This window comes from Vombatus ursinus, unplaced genomic scaffold (assembly GCF_900497805.2).
Source record: "Vombatus ursinus unplaced genomic scaffold, bare-nosed wombat genome assembly UNPS02004206.1, whole genome shotgun sequence".
In the NCBI taxonomy this organism is placed as follows: domain Eukaryota; kingdom Metazoa; phylum Chordata; class Mammalia; order Diprotodontia; family Vombatidae; genus Vombatus; species Vombatus ursinus.
The window spans coordinates 52,797-68,327 of NW_020943984.1; the positions used below are offsets into that span (position 1 = coordinate 52,797).

General features: G+C 38.3%; 1 pseudogene; it reads right to left on the bottom strand.

Moving 5' to 3' along the window:
• Window positions 1-14,399: 14,399 nt before the first annotated feature.
• LOC114053928 lies at window positions 14,400-15,141 on the bottom strand (annotated as a pseudogene).
• Window positions 15,142-15,531: the final 390 nt, after the last annotated feature.

Consider the following 15,531-nt stretch of genomic DNA (forward strand, 5'->3'; position numbering starts at 1 on the left):
GGGTTGGAGAAGGGAAAATGTCCCAATTTTCAAAAAGGAGAAGGGAATGGAATCTGCAAATTATAGATCAATGAACTTCAGCCTGGTTTCTGGGAACTATTCTAGAATGTATTTGTAGGTAGACTGGGATTTTCAGTGGCCAAAGCATAGTACCAAAGCAGCTTTGCTGCTGACCAGTATGCGTAATAATGACAGCATTGGGGGTGAGGTGGAGGGAGAGCACTGACCTTGACTGCTCAGACTACTTTTTGTGATGGCTTAAATTCATTGTCAGCAAATCCAGAATCTTGTAAGTATGTCAGGCTGTCTGAACTCTAAGTTAGATACTTAATTGTAAAAAAGCTTTACCTGGAATTCAAGCAAAGGGGTAGATATGGAGATACCTAATCCTACCTGGGACACTCTGCTTATATTTCTTCTGGGAGAAGGGAGATATAGTGATTATGACTTAAGGACTGTCAGCCTTCCTTTAGCATGGAGAAGTTCTAGCCAGCACACCCTAGGCAACTGTAGCTGAGATAGGTTAGCTGGCTATGAAGAAATGAATATAGACAAGCTAGGAGCAAAGAGCAACAGAGCTCCTCACAGAAGAAACTGTGTGGTGAGTCCAGTGGAGCAATGTGCCAAGTGTCTGGCCTAATGGGAGCAGTTTGATGCCATCACCAGAAGCATCATTGGAGGTGTGAATTGCCCCTCCATGATTGTCATCCTATGTGGTCTCTTCTTGTGTGATTAGTGGAGATTCTCTTTTCCCACCCTTATTTCCCCCCCCCCCCCACACAGTGCGGATGTATTTTTGGCAGAGTGAGCTCTATGCCTATTATGGGGGAATATTCTATTGCAGATTTTATTCTGCTATTTCATTAAATGCCTTTGCTCTGAACAATTTGCATCCTTTGAGTAGAGAAAAATGGGGGCTCCTGAGCTCTCATTTTGTGTCTATGGATACACAGAATATCTTGAATGTAGGGCAAGTATTCTGGGGACCCTAAATGGAAGAAGAAGTGCCATAGATGCTCCATGTTATTAAAGAGATGTCTAGTGAACATCTAGAAAAGGGAATGGTGAAGAGAAAAAAAATCAGTATGACTTCATCGAAAATAGGCCAAGCTAGACTAACTTCATTTCCATTTTTGACAGGGTTGCTAAAATGGTGAACATGGTAGTTCTAGTTTACCTAGATTTCTACAAAATATTTGATAAATTATTTTGTGCTCTTTTTATAGGAATGGTATGGAGATGTGGCCCAGATGATAGTGAAATTAGACCTGGAATTGGCTGAACGATTGGAGTATAAGGGTTCCATGTGAACTGGGAAGGAGGTCTCTAGTGGAATGCCTGAAAGGTTTGTCCCTTTGCTGCTTAACATTTTTATTAGTGACTTGGACAAAGGACATAGATGGCATCCTTATCATATTTGCAGATGACCCAGAACTGGATGAGAGAGTCAAGATTCAAAAAGATCTTGAAAGGCTAAAGAATTGTGCAAAATCTGATAACATGAAATTTAATTGGGACAGATACAAAGTCTTGCACTTGGATTTAAGGAGTCAACTTTACAAGTATAATATGGAGGGAAACAAAGTTCTGTCATGATTTGTTTACTAAAAGATTCGGAAGGTTTTGTGGACTGCAAGCTCAGTTTGAGGCAGAAGTAGGATAGCAAAACACCAAACCACAATTGGAATCTTGATCTGCATTCAGGGAAGCCTGGCTTCTAAGAAGAAGGAGGTAGAAGCCGGTAATAGGCCATCTATGCTCTACACGAGGACTTGTCTGTCCCTCTCCACCTGCTAGTTCCTTTTCCCTGAAATTACTTTGTTTTTAATTTCCATATAATTTGTACATATAAAATTTATATATTTTGTACACACACGGACACAAAGACACAGAAAAAGAGACCCACACTTTCTCACAAACACATAATATATATGTGTGTGTGTATGTATATATGTGTATATATGTATGTATGTATGTATGTATGCGTGCATGTATAATTTGTCTTCCATGATAGAATATATTCTCCTTAAAGGAAGAGATTGGTTGGTTTTTGAGTATCTCTAGTGCCTAGCACAGTGTCTGATACATAGTAGGTGCTTAATAAATGCTTGTTGCTTAGTTCTTTGATATTTAGAGGCTGCAGGGACTTTCAGTGTTCTTCAAATAATATCAAAGACATGACTGTCTCCCTTTGCTCATGTTTGAGCTTGGCAGGGAAAATATTATAACTGGGTATAGAACTTGGCCTATGATATTTGGTGGCAGTTGCCATACCTTGGTGGTAGAGGGACACCTAATAATCTTTAGGTCATAGATCTAATACCCAACAGAGTCTCTCTTTTACTCCAGTGCCACACTCAAGCCACTCCCTTCTCTCAATCATGGTCCCAAATATATTGCTCTGCTTTCCAAAGTCTCTACTGTGCTACATTCACCGGCCTTTCTTGCTCTATACTCTCTTGCAAACAGGCACCTGGATTGTATCTTATAGCAGTCTCTGACTTTCCTATGCTGCTCTGTGCTCAGCACCCAGGCCATCCCCTCAAGACAGTCATTGACATCCTGGCCTTGAGGAACTTCCTCAGTCCAGTTCCACTGCCCCTCCCCTGAAGCAACTGCTTCCCCTAGCAGTTCCTGCACAGGGCTGGAGATGTGGAGGAAATTTTCCTGTTCCTTCAATAGCTCTTATCCTCCCAGTGAATTTGTGCTGGGTCACAAGAGTTCAGCTGCATGGAGCTATCTCTTGCAAAGTGCTGGTCTGGCTTAGGGTTCTCATCCTCCCAATTCCTCTTATCCAGCTTACTGAAAATATCTCCCTCATATGGAGCCCTCCATGTCCTTCTAGGGAAGGTAGTCAGGGCTCTCTACAGGTATAGGTGTGTCTGGTGGAACTCCTCTGGTGGGTGGAAAGGAATGACAGATGGACTCATCTCTCTGTACAATTGTTTTCATAATTACTGATCTGTAGCAGAGTTTGAGATCTACTACTGATAATTACTAACTCTAAACCCCTTTCTTTTCTCCTTCTTTCCCATAATTTCCCTTGAGATATTTTACTTCTAAAAAAATTTTTTTTTATATTTTTTTGTTTTTTACATCATCAAGGTATACCATGTATCCCTCCCTCTCCCCATCCTCAAGGGCCATGCCATGTAACAAATTACATTTTTTTTGTTTTAGGGAGGAAAAGAGAAGCCAGCACAACTGATCAATGCATTTGGGAAAAGGTGTGTGATGTGTAACACCTGTGAACCTCTCACCTCCTGGATGGGGTAGGGCGATGGTGTTTTCTCATGTTTCCTTCAGTCCCACTTGATCTTTAACATTTTGTTACAGGTACTTTTAATTTTTTGTGTGTCATTCTTTTGAATTCAATTATTGTAGTTACTCTGTGTGTATGTGTATATACACACACACACTGTTTTCTTGGCTCTGCTTGATTCACTTTGAATCAATTCACAAAGATCTTTCCATACTTCTCTGTACTCATCACACACATCATTTCTTACAGCATGGTAGCAGTATTCCATGACATTCATGTTCCATGCCTTGTTTAGCCATTCCCCAGTTGATGAACATCTACTCTGTTTCTAATTCATAGCTGTCACAAAAAGTGCTTTTATAAGTATTTTGGAATATATGGGGACTTTTTTCTTATTAATGGCTTCCTTGGGGTATAATGGAGTCCTTGTTTTAAAGACTTTGGATATTTTTGTTACTTTCTTTGCATAATTCCAAATTTCTTTCCAAAACAGATGTATCATTTTACAGCTCCACCAAGAATGTATTAGTGTGTGTATATTCCCACACCCTTGTTTAGGTATCAAAATCACATTTGTGCCATAAGAGGAATTTGATAGGAAGCCTTCTTTACCTGTTGTTTCAAATAGTTTACAGAGTATTGGGATGAAATGTTTTTTTAAATGCTTAGTAGAATCACTTTCAAATCCATCTGGTCCTGGGGATTTTTTTCCTAGGGAACTCTTTTATGCCTTGTTCAATGTCTTCTTTTACAGTGGGATTATTTAAGTATTCTATTTCCTCTTCTGTTAACATGGGCAGTTTATATTTTTATAAATATTCTTCCATTTCATGTAGATTGTCAGTTTTTCTGGCATGTGACTGGGCAAAATAACTCCTAAGCATTACTTTAATTTCATCTTCGTTGGTTATGCATTTGCCCTTTCATTTATGAGACTGGTAATTTGCTTTTCTTCTTTCTTTTTGTTAATCAAGCTAACTAATGTTTTATCTATTTTATTAGTATTTTCATAAAACCAGCACCTATTTTTATTTATTAGTTTGATTTCTTAAAAGTTTTCTTAATCTCATCTTTGATTTAGGGATTTCAATTTTGATGCTTAATTGGAGATTTTCTGTTTGTTCTTTTTCTACTTTTTAAAATTTCATGCCCAATTCCTTCATCTGCTCCTTCTCTGTTTTATTGATGTAAGCATTTAGAGATAGAAATTTCCCCTAAGGACTACTTTGGCTGCATCCCACAAATTACGGTATGTTGCCTCATTGTTTTAATTCTCTTCAATGATATTATTAGTTGATTCTATGATTTGTTTTTCAACCCACTCATTCTTTAGGATTTGATTATTTAGTTTCCAATTAATTTTTAATCTGTGCTTCCACGTCTCAGTAATTTATATTGCATTGTGATGTGTAAAAGTTGCATTTAATATTTCTGTATTTGTCCATTTGTTTATGAGGTTTTTATATAATAATATATGTTCATTTTTTGTGAAGGTGCCATGTACAGCTGAGAAAAAGTTATGTTCCTTTTTATTTCTATTCACTTTTCTCCAGAGTTCTATCATGTCTAACTTTTCTAATATGCTTTTCCTCTCCTTAACTTCTTTTTAATTTATTTTATGCATAGATTTCCCTAATTCTGAGAGGGAAAAGTTGGGGCCACCCTTTGTATAGTTTTACTATTTCCTTCCATAAGTCATTTAACTTTTCATTTTAAGAAGTTGGATGTTCTTCCATTTGGTGCATATTTGGTTGGTATTGATATTATATTATTGTCTGTGGTACCTTTTAGTAAGATATAGTTTCCCTGCTTATCTCTTTGAATTAGGTCTGTTTAAGCTTTTGCTTTTTCTGAGATCATGATTTCTACCATTGCTTTTTATACTTCAGCTAAAGCATAAGTGTGTTTAGTGGGAGGCTGCAGTGGAGTGAGGGGGGAGCAGGGAGCAGATTGTCTGAAGCTTCAGGCCTTTTCATACTTTTCACATTGATGTTTTCAGAACTAATTTGGGGGGTTTGAAAGTTTTCTGTGGTCCAAAGTGATGTGATTTGGAGAGAGGTTTTGTCATTGCTTTCCTGGTCTGTGCTCTGGTCCTTATCCAGGAAGAACCCCTGATTGCTTAGGGCTGCAATTGATATTGCAACACAGGGTCACTGCTCCTTTTTGACCCGAAGTGACCTTACCCCTCAGTACCCTTTTTCCATTGGGATTGCATGTGATACTGTTCCTCAGGGTCCCTGCTCCCTCTTGCCAGAATGTGCTCATTGCTGCCCTTGAATTGTGACCCAGAAGTCAATATAGGCAATGGAGTGTCCAAACAGCTTCCAATCTTGTGTCTTGAGCTGGCCCGGGGGTCTCCGTAATCTCTTTCTAGCCAATTGCTAAGTCCCCTTATTGTCTTTGGCTTGAGAGCTCCCAAAGCTGCTGCTGCTTCTGAATATCAAAATTAATAAAATAACTATAATATAATTATAATATAATATAATAAGAATATAATAAAATAAATAGAAAATCATTCTGAGGTACAAATTTTCCAAGTAAATAAATAATGATTTCCTAGTAATGATTGACAGGTTCCCCTTAGGTCAACTAATTCCTCAGTAATTAGTGACAAAGGAGTGATTTCAGAGTTTATCTTTATAACAGGAAAAAGGAATTAAAAAATTACAGTAATCTTAGGAAACTTGTTTTGAACATAATTCAGTTGAACAAGGCAGGTCATCTGAGTGGTTTGCTTTTCCCAGGCTTTCTTAAGCCAAATTCCTGCTGTTGGCAACATTTAGCTGTCAAAGTGACATTACCCCAGAAGTCCTTGCCCCACAGCTGAAGCAGTTTGTAACTAGAAAGCTTCCTTTCAAGGGGCCTATAGTTTCGACTAATACTGGGAAAGAGGAATGTGTGATTTGTAGTTAGCAGTCACCCCCCACCCTGATCCTGGACTTGCCAGAAAGGGAAACTCAGCCTCAGAAGATTACACCACTTAACTCATGTAAGCTCTAGCTGAAGAAAAATAAGGGAGCTTATCCCCTAAGTCTAAAGAATTTAATGTTTTGTCAACCTCCCTTTCTCATCTGCCAGAAAAGGGAACTTAGCCTTTAAAAAGAGTCTTCTAATACTTTGATTATTTTGTTCCTATAACGATATATGTCTTACTTGAAATTATCTGCTAATAAATGTTGATGTCTTATCAATCCATCTATTCACTAAATCTACAGGTAACCTAGAATGAAGAGAATACCTTTGTTAGTTTGTCTTAGCTGTTAGGGCTAGCTTTTCCTAAAGAAGGGAGCTTAATCCTACAATCCAACTAAAATTAAATCAAATTCGTCAATACTAACTGATGTAAATGGCATTCCTTTTCAGTCCACCACTTCATCACACTACTGGTGTTTCCTGCACATGGGCTCCGAGCCAGCCTCCACCCCTGTGTTACAGATCTCGCCTTCCAGCCTCTCAAGTTGTTTTGGGATTGGAAGAATGTCTCAACCTGACCTTTTGTTGGCTCTGCCAGTGGAGAATTTGATGTGAGGCTTTTTTTTAAAGTTGTTCAATGAAGAATGTTGAGAGAGGTTGGCTTGGTGCTTCCTCTACTCAGCCTTCTAGCTAATAACTTCTTGAATTACATTAGTGATCATTTGATCCTTTGTGAAGTGCAGGAACCAACAAAGGGAAAAGGGCATTATCCCCTGACTCTGAGCATTTTCACTGGCTGTCCCCCATACCTGATATGCTTTCACTCTTCATCTCTACCTCTTGCCTTCCGTAGCATCCTTCACATCCCAGATCAAATCCCACCTTCTACAGAAAGCCTTTCTTGATTCCCCCCTCCCCCAATTCTAGCCCCTTTCCACTGCTTATTACTTCCCCTTTAGTCTGTCCAGAGGTTGTTTCTGCACAGTTGTTTGCATGTTATCTTCCCCATTAGACTGAGTTCCTTCAGAGCAGAGACTGTCTTTTGCCTTTTTTTGTCTCCTTAGCACTTACTTAGCAATGTCCCTAGCACGTAGAAAGTGTTTACTGTTGTATTTATCATTGACTGAGACTATTCTGGATCAGATTCTCAGTAACAGGAAGGAACTGGTTGCTAGAATGGAAATGATGGGAGTGCTGGAAAGAAGTGACCAGTCAATCCTAGAGTTTGTGATAAAGGAGACACAGTCTGGGAATAGTCTGAGAATCCAGTGAACCTAGTCATTTAGTGTTCCAGAAATCCAAAGACCATAACTACTAGGGGTAGGGGCTTACTTTTTGCCAAAAGCTTCTGAGAATACTAAAAAGCAGTATGGAAGAAATTAGGTGTAGACCAGTATCTCACAACATAAACCAAGATAAACTCCAAATTAATACATGACTTAGACATAAAGAGAGATAATAATTTGAACAAATTCCAGAATTGAGAAATTACCTTCCTCATCTGTGTATAGAGGAAGAGTTCAGGAACAAAGGAGAGATAGTGATGATGACAGTAGGGAAAAATGGTCATTCAAATTACATTCATTTAAATTCAAATATTTTTTGTAAAAAGAAAATTAATGCAGCTAAAACTAGGAAAAAGCCAATAAATAGGAAAAAGTCCTTGCAGAAAATTTCTCTGATATGTAAGGTATATAGAGAACCAATTCTCATTTACAAACACAAGATGAATTTGCCAACTGATAAATGGGCAAAGAATATAAACGGGTAGTTTTCACAGGAAGAAATCTAAACTATCTACAAACATATGGCACAATGCTCAAAATGACTAATAATTAGGAAAATGCAAATGAAACCACTCTGATGTTCTTCACAACCATGAGTTTTAGGGCATGGATACTGAAGAAAAGCAGATAGATAGTTAAGAGAACAATTAATTACCCTTTATGAACTGGGTGGTAAAATGACAATAAAAAAAGGAAAATGCCCTATAATAAAGTGCTGGTGCAGCTATGAGTTGGTCCAGCCATTCTAAAAATCCGTTTTAAAGTATGTTTCAAAAACACTATACCTTTTGGCCCAGCTATACCACTCCTAGGCCTGTACACCAAAAAGGTCAAAGAAAGATGGGAAAGACTTGTGTGTGCAAGAATATTTATGATACCTTTTTTTTGTAGTCATCATAAAGTGGAGACTAATGGGGAGCCCTTCAATTGGCAGTTGTCCAAACAAATTATGTTATGTAATATAATGGAATATTATCGCACCATAAGAAATGCATAAATGAAGTGTTTCAGAGAAACTTAGGACATCAAGCATCAAAAATCAAAAGTCTTTTATATGGATAAAGGATTCGATTTGCTCTTCTTGGCTCTAGAGTCAGAACCATGAGCAATAGTTGGAAGATATAAAGAGGCCAACTTAAGCCCAATATTAGGAAAAACTTCCTAAAAATGTGGATTCTCCAAAAGTGTAATGGGCTGCCTTGAAGAGATGGTGGGTTCCCCCTCCTTGGAGGTTATTCAAGGAAAAGCTGAATGACCATTTGTCTCTTATACTGGCAATTCCTTTCATGTATAGATTGGACAAGTTGGCTGCTGTGGTCCTTTCTAACTCTCAAGTTTTATGTAACTTATGTGATCCAAGGTTGACAGGGAAATCTGAGGACAACATATCGATTTTTCATTAATATTTTATTTCCCCCCAGTTATATGTAAAGATAATTTTTAACATTCATTAAAAAAATTGAGTTCTAAATTTTCTCCCTCCTTCCTTCACCTCCTCCCTCCCTGAGAGAGTAAGCCATCTGGTATGGGTTATATACATGTTTAATCATACAAGCCCTGTTACCATATTAGTCATGTGGTGAAAGAATACATAGACCCAAAGGAAAAAAAAACCCATGAACAAATAGAGAAAGTGAAAAATAGTATGCTTTGATCTGTATTTATACTTCAGCAGTTCTTTCTGTGGAGGTGGTTAGGATTTTTCATCATGAGTCCTTTGGAATTGTCTTGGATCATTGTGTTGCTGAGAATAGCTAAGTCATTCACAGTTGATCATCGTATAGTATTGCTATTACTGTGTTCAATGCTCTCCTGGTGCTGCTCAGTTCATTTTGTAACCATTCATGTAAGTTTTTCCAGGTTATTCTGAAATCTGAGTGCTCATCATTTCTTATACCACAGTAATATTCTATTACAATCATATGTCACAACTTGTTTAGCCATTCCCCAATCGATGTACATCCCCCCAATTTCCAGTTTTTGCCACCATATAAAGAGATGTTACAAGTATTTTTGTACAAATAGATCCTTTCCTCCCCTTTTTTTTTTATCTCTTTGGGATATAGCTTCAGGACCGGTATTGCTGGATCAAAGGGTATGCACAGTTTTATAGCCCTTTGGGCATAGTTTCAAATTGCTCTATAGAATGTTTAGATCAGTTCGCAACTTCACCAACAGTGCATTAATGTGTCAGTTTTTCCACATCCCCTCCAACATTTATCATTTTCCTTTTTCCCAAATTAGCCAACCTCATAAGTGTGAGCTGGCACCTCAGGTGTATTTAATTTGTATTTGTAATCAATTTAGAGCATTTTTTTCCTATGACTATAGAGAGCTTTGACTTCTTCATCTGAAAATTGCCTGTTCACATCCTTTAACCATTTATCAATTGGGGAATACCTTGTATTCTCATAAATTGAATGAAGTGCTCTATGTATTTGAAAAATGAGGTCTTTTTTATGGTAATTTTTATTTATTTTATTTGTTTTCAACATTTACTTCCACAAGATTTTGAGTTCCAAATTTTCACCCCATCTTGCCCCTCCCCCCACCCCAAGATGGCATGCATTCTGAATATCCCTTCCCCTAGTCTGCCTTCCTTTCTATCTCTCCCCCGCCTTCTCTCATCCCCTTCCCCTTCAAATTTCCTATAGGGCAGAATGGGTTTCTGTACCCCATTTCCTGTATTTCTTATTTCCCAGTTGCATGTGAAAACATTTTTTAAACATGTGTTTTTAAAACTTTGGGTTTCAGATTTTCTCCCTGTCTCCCCCCCCCCGCAACCGCACTGATAAGGCAAGCAACTAAATATAGGTTATATATGTGCAGTTATGCAAAACACTTTCATAGTAGACATGCTGTGAAAAACTAACTCTATTTCCCTTAATCCTATCCTACCCCCCCATTTATTCTATTCTTTCTTTTGACCCTGACTCTCCTCGGAAGTACTTGCTTCTGATTATTCCCTTTCCCAATCTGCCCTCCTCTCTATCATCCCCCTACTTTCTTGTCCCCTTCCCCCACCTATTTTCCTGTAGGGTAAGACAGATTTCCATACCCAACTGAGTGTGTATGTTATTCCCTCCTTCAGTCAAATCCTATGAGAATAAGATTCACTCATTCCCTCTCACCTTCCCCCTTTTCCCCTCCACTGTAAGAGCCTTTTCTTTTCTGTTTTTTTTTGTGAGATAATTTACCCCGTTCTTCCTCTCTCTTTCTCCTTCTCCTAGTATAATCCTCTCTCACCCTTTAATTTTACTTTTCAGATATGACCCCTTCATTTTCAACTTACCCTGTGCCCTCTATCTATCTATATCTATATATACGTACATATAATTTTTTCCCCTCCAACTACCCTAATACTGACAAAGGTCTCATGAGTTACAAATATCATCTTTCCATGCAGGAATGTAAACAGTTCAACCATAATAAGTCTCTTATGATTTTCTCTTTCCTGTTTACCTCTTCATGTTCCACTTGAGTCTTGTATTTGAAAATCAAATTTTCTATTCAGCTCTGGTCTTTTCATCAAGAATGCTTGAAAGTCCTCTATTTCACTGAATGACCATTTTTTCCCCGGCAGGATCATACTCAATTTTGCTGGGTAGGTGATTCTTGGTTGTAATCCTCTCTCCTTTGCTCTCCGGAATATGATATTCCATGCCCTGTGGGCCTTTAATGTAGAAGCAGCTAAATCTTGTGTTGTCCTGATTGTGCTTCCACAATACTTGAATTGTTTCTTTGTGGCTGCTTGTAATATTTTCTCCTTGACCTGGGAACTCTGGAATTTGGCTACAATATTCCTAGGAGTTTTCCTTTGGGGATCTCTTTCAGGAGGAGATTGGTGGATTCTTTCAATTTCTATTTTGCCCTCTGGTTCTAAAATATCAGGACAGTTTTCCTGGATAATTTCTTGAAAGATGATGTCTAGGCTCTTTTTTTGATCATGGCTTTCAGATAGTCCAATAATTTTTTAAAATCTCTCTCCTGGATCTATTTTCCAGGTCAGTTGTTTTTCCAATGAGATATTTCACATTGTTTTCTAATTTTTCATTCTTTTAGATCTGTTTTATAGTGTCTTGATTTCTCATAAAGTCACTAGCTTCCAATTGCTCTGTTCTAATTTTTAAGGAAGTATTTTCTTCAGTAAGCTTTTGGACTTCCTTTTCCATTTGGCCAATTTTGCTTTTTAGGGCATTCTTCTCCTCATTGGCTTTTTGGACCTCTTTTGCCATTTGGGTTAGGCTATTTTTTAAGATGTTATTTTCTTCAGTATTTTTTTGGGTCTCCTTTAGCAAGCTGTTGACTTGTTTTTCATGATTTTCTTGCATGACTCTCAGTTTTTCCTCTACTTCTCTTACTTGCTTCTCAAAATCCCTTTTGAGCTCTTCCAAGGCCTGGGACTGATTCATATTCATCTTGTAGGCTTTTGATATAGGAGCTTTGGCTTTGTTGTCTTCTTCTGGTTGTATGTTTTGATCTTCTTTGTCACCAAAGTAAGATAACATAGTTTGACTCTTTTTGTGCTGCTTACTCATGATCCTGGCCAATTACTTGAGTTTTAAACTCTTTGTTAAGGTAAAAGTCTGTTTCCAGTGTGGAGAATGTACTGTCCCAAGCTTCGGGGGTTTGTACAGCTGTTTTCAGAGATACTTCTAGGGACCTGAAAATTTTCAGTTCTTCCAAGGTGCCATGATAAGGGGCGAGGTGTTTTCTCTCTACCGCCACAACAAGCTTCACCACACCACGCTCCTCCTTGCCCCAGGACCACCCCTCAGAACTGTGACCCCGATCCAAGCACCAGTCCAGCAAGAGATTCCTGCCTCAGCACTGGCAAAGAGATCCCTGCAATCCCCCTCTGATCAGCCACTGGATTCCTCCTCAGTCTGTGGGCCCGAAGCTCAGGAAACAGCCGCGGCCCCAGTGGTGGCTGAGACCTAGCTCCTTCTCTCACCACAGTCACAGACTTTTCCCACTGACCTTCTAAGTTGTCTTTGGCGTTCATGGGTTGAGAAGTCTGGAAACTGCCACAGCTGCCCATGATTCAGTCCTCTGAGGCCTGCTTCAGGGTCACTGCGGCCTGCATGCCCATGCCACACTGTGCTCCTCTCCCTGTCTGGTGCGATATACCTTTCTGATCAACCATCCAGGCAGTCTTTGGCTGGAAATTTGTTTCACTCTGTCTTTTTGTGGGTTCTGCTGCTTTAGAATTTGTTTAGGGCCATTTTTTATAGGTATTTGGAGAGGTTTGGGGGGAGAGCTCAAGCAAGTCACTGCTTTCCCTCTGCCATCTTGGCTCCGCCCCCCCAGACCAAATTCATTTCTGAAAAATGAGGTCTTTATCAAAGATAGTTGTAAAAATTGTTTCCAGCTTTCTGCTTTCCTTTTAATCTTGGTTGTATTGGTTTTGTTTGTGCACAACCTTTTAAACTTAATACAGTTAAAATTGTCCACTTGATATCTCGTAATGTTCTCTATCTCTTGTTCGGTAACAAAATCTTATAGATCTGACAAGTAAAAACTATTCCTTGCTCCCCTAATTTGTTCATGGTATCAGCCTTTATGTCTAAATCATCCACCAATTTTGATTTTACTTGTTGTTGGTGTGTTGTTCATCTTTTGTTCTGGAAGAGTATCAATGATATCAGAAGGGTGATGTGTTGACTTGCAAGTGAATTGAATTTAAGTGAGGCAGGGCTGTGCAAAGCCATCAGCCTCACTCTCTCCTCCAGAGTCATCTGAGTCCAGTGGCAAGACATAGGTTAGGATGACTGGAGATGGCCCCAGATGCAGTGGGAGCCCTTTGCCTTTTTAAGCTAAGGTCTTTCCCAGGTCTCAGTTTCTCTGAGGCAACACCCATTCAGTGATTTAAGGTTAGGTAAAAAATGAGACAAAAGATGCCCTAGTTTGCCTACCAAAAAAAAAATTCAATCTAAAAGGACAAGACTCGCAGGGTTTCTGGCCAGAATAGAAACAATTGCTATTTACACTCACTCTGAGCCCTCAAAAGCCAAACAGTGATCAAGTGAGGGTTGGGCCAGGACATTGTTGGCGAGTCTGTGAGAACCAGAGTGATTTGGATTCAAGGCATAGTAACGTAGATTCATTTGAATCCTAGTGGGCTTTATCAAAGCCTGGTTTTCCAGAGCTCTGTTTCAGGAAATCATGAATGAAAGTAGGTGGAACAGAATAGTTAATTTTCTTAGTTTTTTTTAAATGATAGAATAAATAAGTAAGGAAGATAACAAAAAATCTAGCTCCCAAACTCCAAGGTATCTTGTGAGGTTTATGGGATCAAAATTTATATTGCTTCAGGCAGAGCACATTGGAATACAATGTAAGGTCTTGGCCTATACCTATTTTTTTAAATGTCACCCTCTTCTGTAAAAGAGCTTTTATTTATTCACATTTTTTTAAAAATGGACATTAGTGTACAATCATTTTTATATCTTAAAATAGTGAGCACTTTTTATTAAAACATAGGACCCTTAAACTGTATGCTAGCAGCAGAAGTTACCTAATTGTCAAAAGATCTGTTTATATAAAAAGACAAGTAGAAGAAGTTATGGAAGCTGTGACAACTTAGGTTAATATAAATAAATAAATAAATCGATAGATAGATAGATAGATAGATAGATAAATGGGACAGATATAAACAAGTGGGCCAGATCTTTAAAAAGCTAATGAAGTTAGCCACTTAAATGTTTTCACCTAGTATCAAAAAATATATACAACAATTCTCTACTTGTTAAATTGGAGGACAAACAGCTATTAAGACTATTTTTTTTAGTCTTAACTGAGTCTAATCCATATTTCTGAATGAGGCAACCCATCATTGGCACTTAAGTGCTCTTTAATAAAAAGATTTGTTGACTTGTCATTCTATTGCGTATTCTATATGTGTATTCTAAATGACTTCATCTACTGAGTTTTATAAATCATCTATATTTGCAGTACTGGCAGCACTGTGAGATTTTTAGATTTTCTTCATTTAAGTCATTGAAGTTCTCATCTTGAGCTTCATTTCTACCGTCCTTTTCAGATGCCTGTGTCCTGGGCACGATAACTGACAAATCATTTTCTTGGGACTGAGTGTTATTTAGCATTTTTGCCTTTCTCCTTTCCAAGGCTAGTTGTTTAGTTCTTCTCAATTCTTCACTGTTGTTCCTCCATTAAACTTTGACTGAGAAGCAAGTATTTCTCTATCAACCAGATTTGCAAACAAGGAATTGAAGTCTGTGGTAGTTGTATCTAGTCCATTACCTTTTGCTTTAATACCATCATTACTAATAAAATCCTCATGTATAATAGGAAGATCAAGTCAAATCCATTTTAAGCAGGTCTGAACTTCCTTCTTATTTCCCAAATGTTCTACTCTACCAATACAATCCTCAAATTGCAGTTTAGAGAATAGCCTATGTGCCCAGTGCTCCATGTGTCTGATTAATGTCTTCAAATCTTCAGCCTCTAAGAATCTAACTTAGGCAAATTCCGTTTCACGGTTTTCTTTGTAACTGCAGGCATATCTCCCATCTAATCCCTCCTTGTATCTGTAATGGGCTCATTTTCTCCAGCATCATCCTGTCCTGGAGAGGCTGGAGGTGGAAAAGGTTGAAAAGTTTCACCTTCTACCACCTCATAATCAGGAAGGTCCAGCAAATTGTTCTCTTCTGTTTCCATTGTTCCCATGAGGCTCTGTTAGACTGTAACCAGCTAGGGAAACCAGGCTACCAAGTGTCCTGTGCCTAAGTTCCTATTGCCTATACCTATTTTGCCATACTATTTTTCATTTTTTCCCAGAAGTTTTGGTAAATAGTGAGTTCTCATCCAAAAAGCAGGGATCTTTGGGTTTATCAAATATTAGATTATTAGACTATTATGGTCATTAACTACTGTGTCTTGTGTGCCTAATCCATTCCATTGATATACTACTCTATTTCTTAGCCAGTACCAGATAGTTTTGATGATTACTACTTTGAATATAGTCTGAGATCTGATATATCTAGGCCACCTTCCTTCACATTAGTTTTCATTAATTCCCTTGATATTCTTGACCTTTTGTTCTTCCAA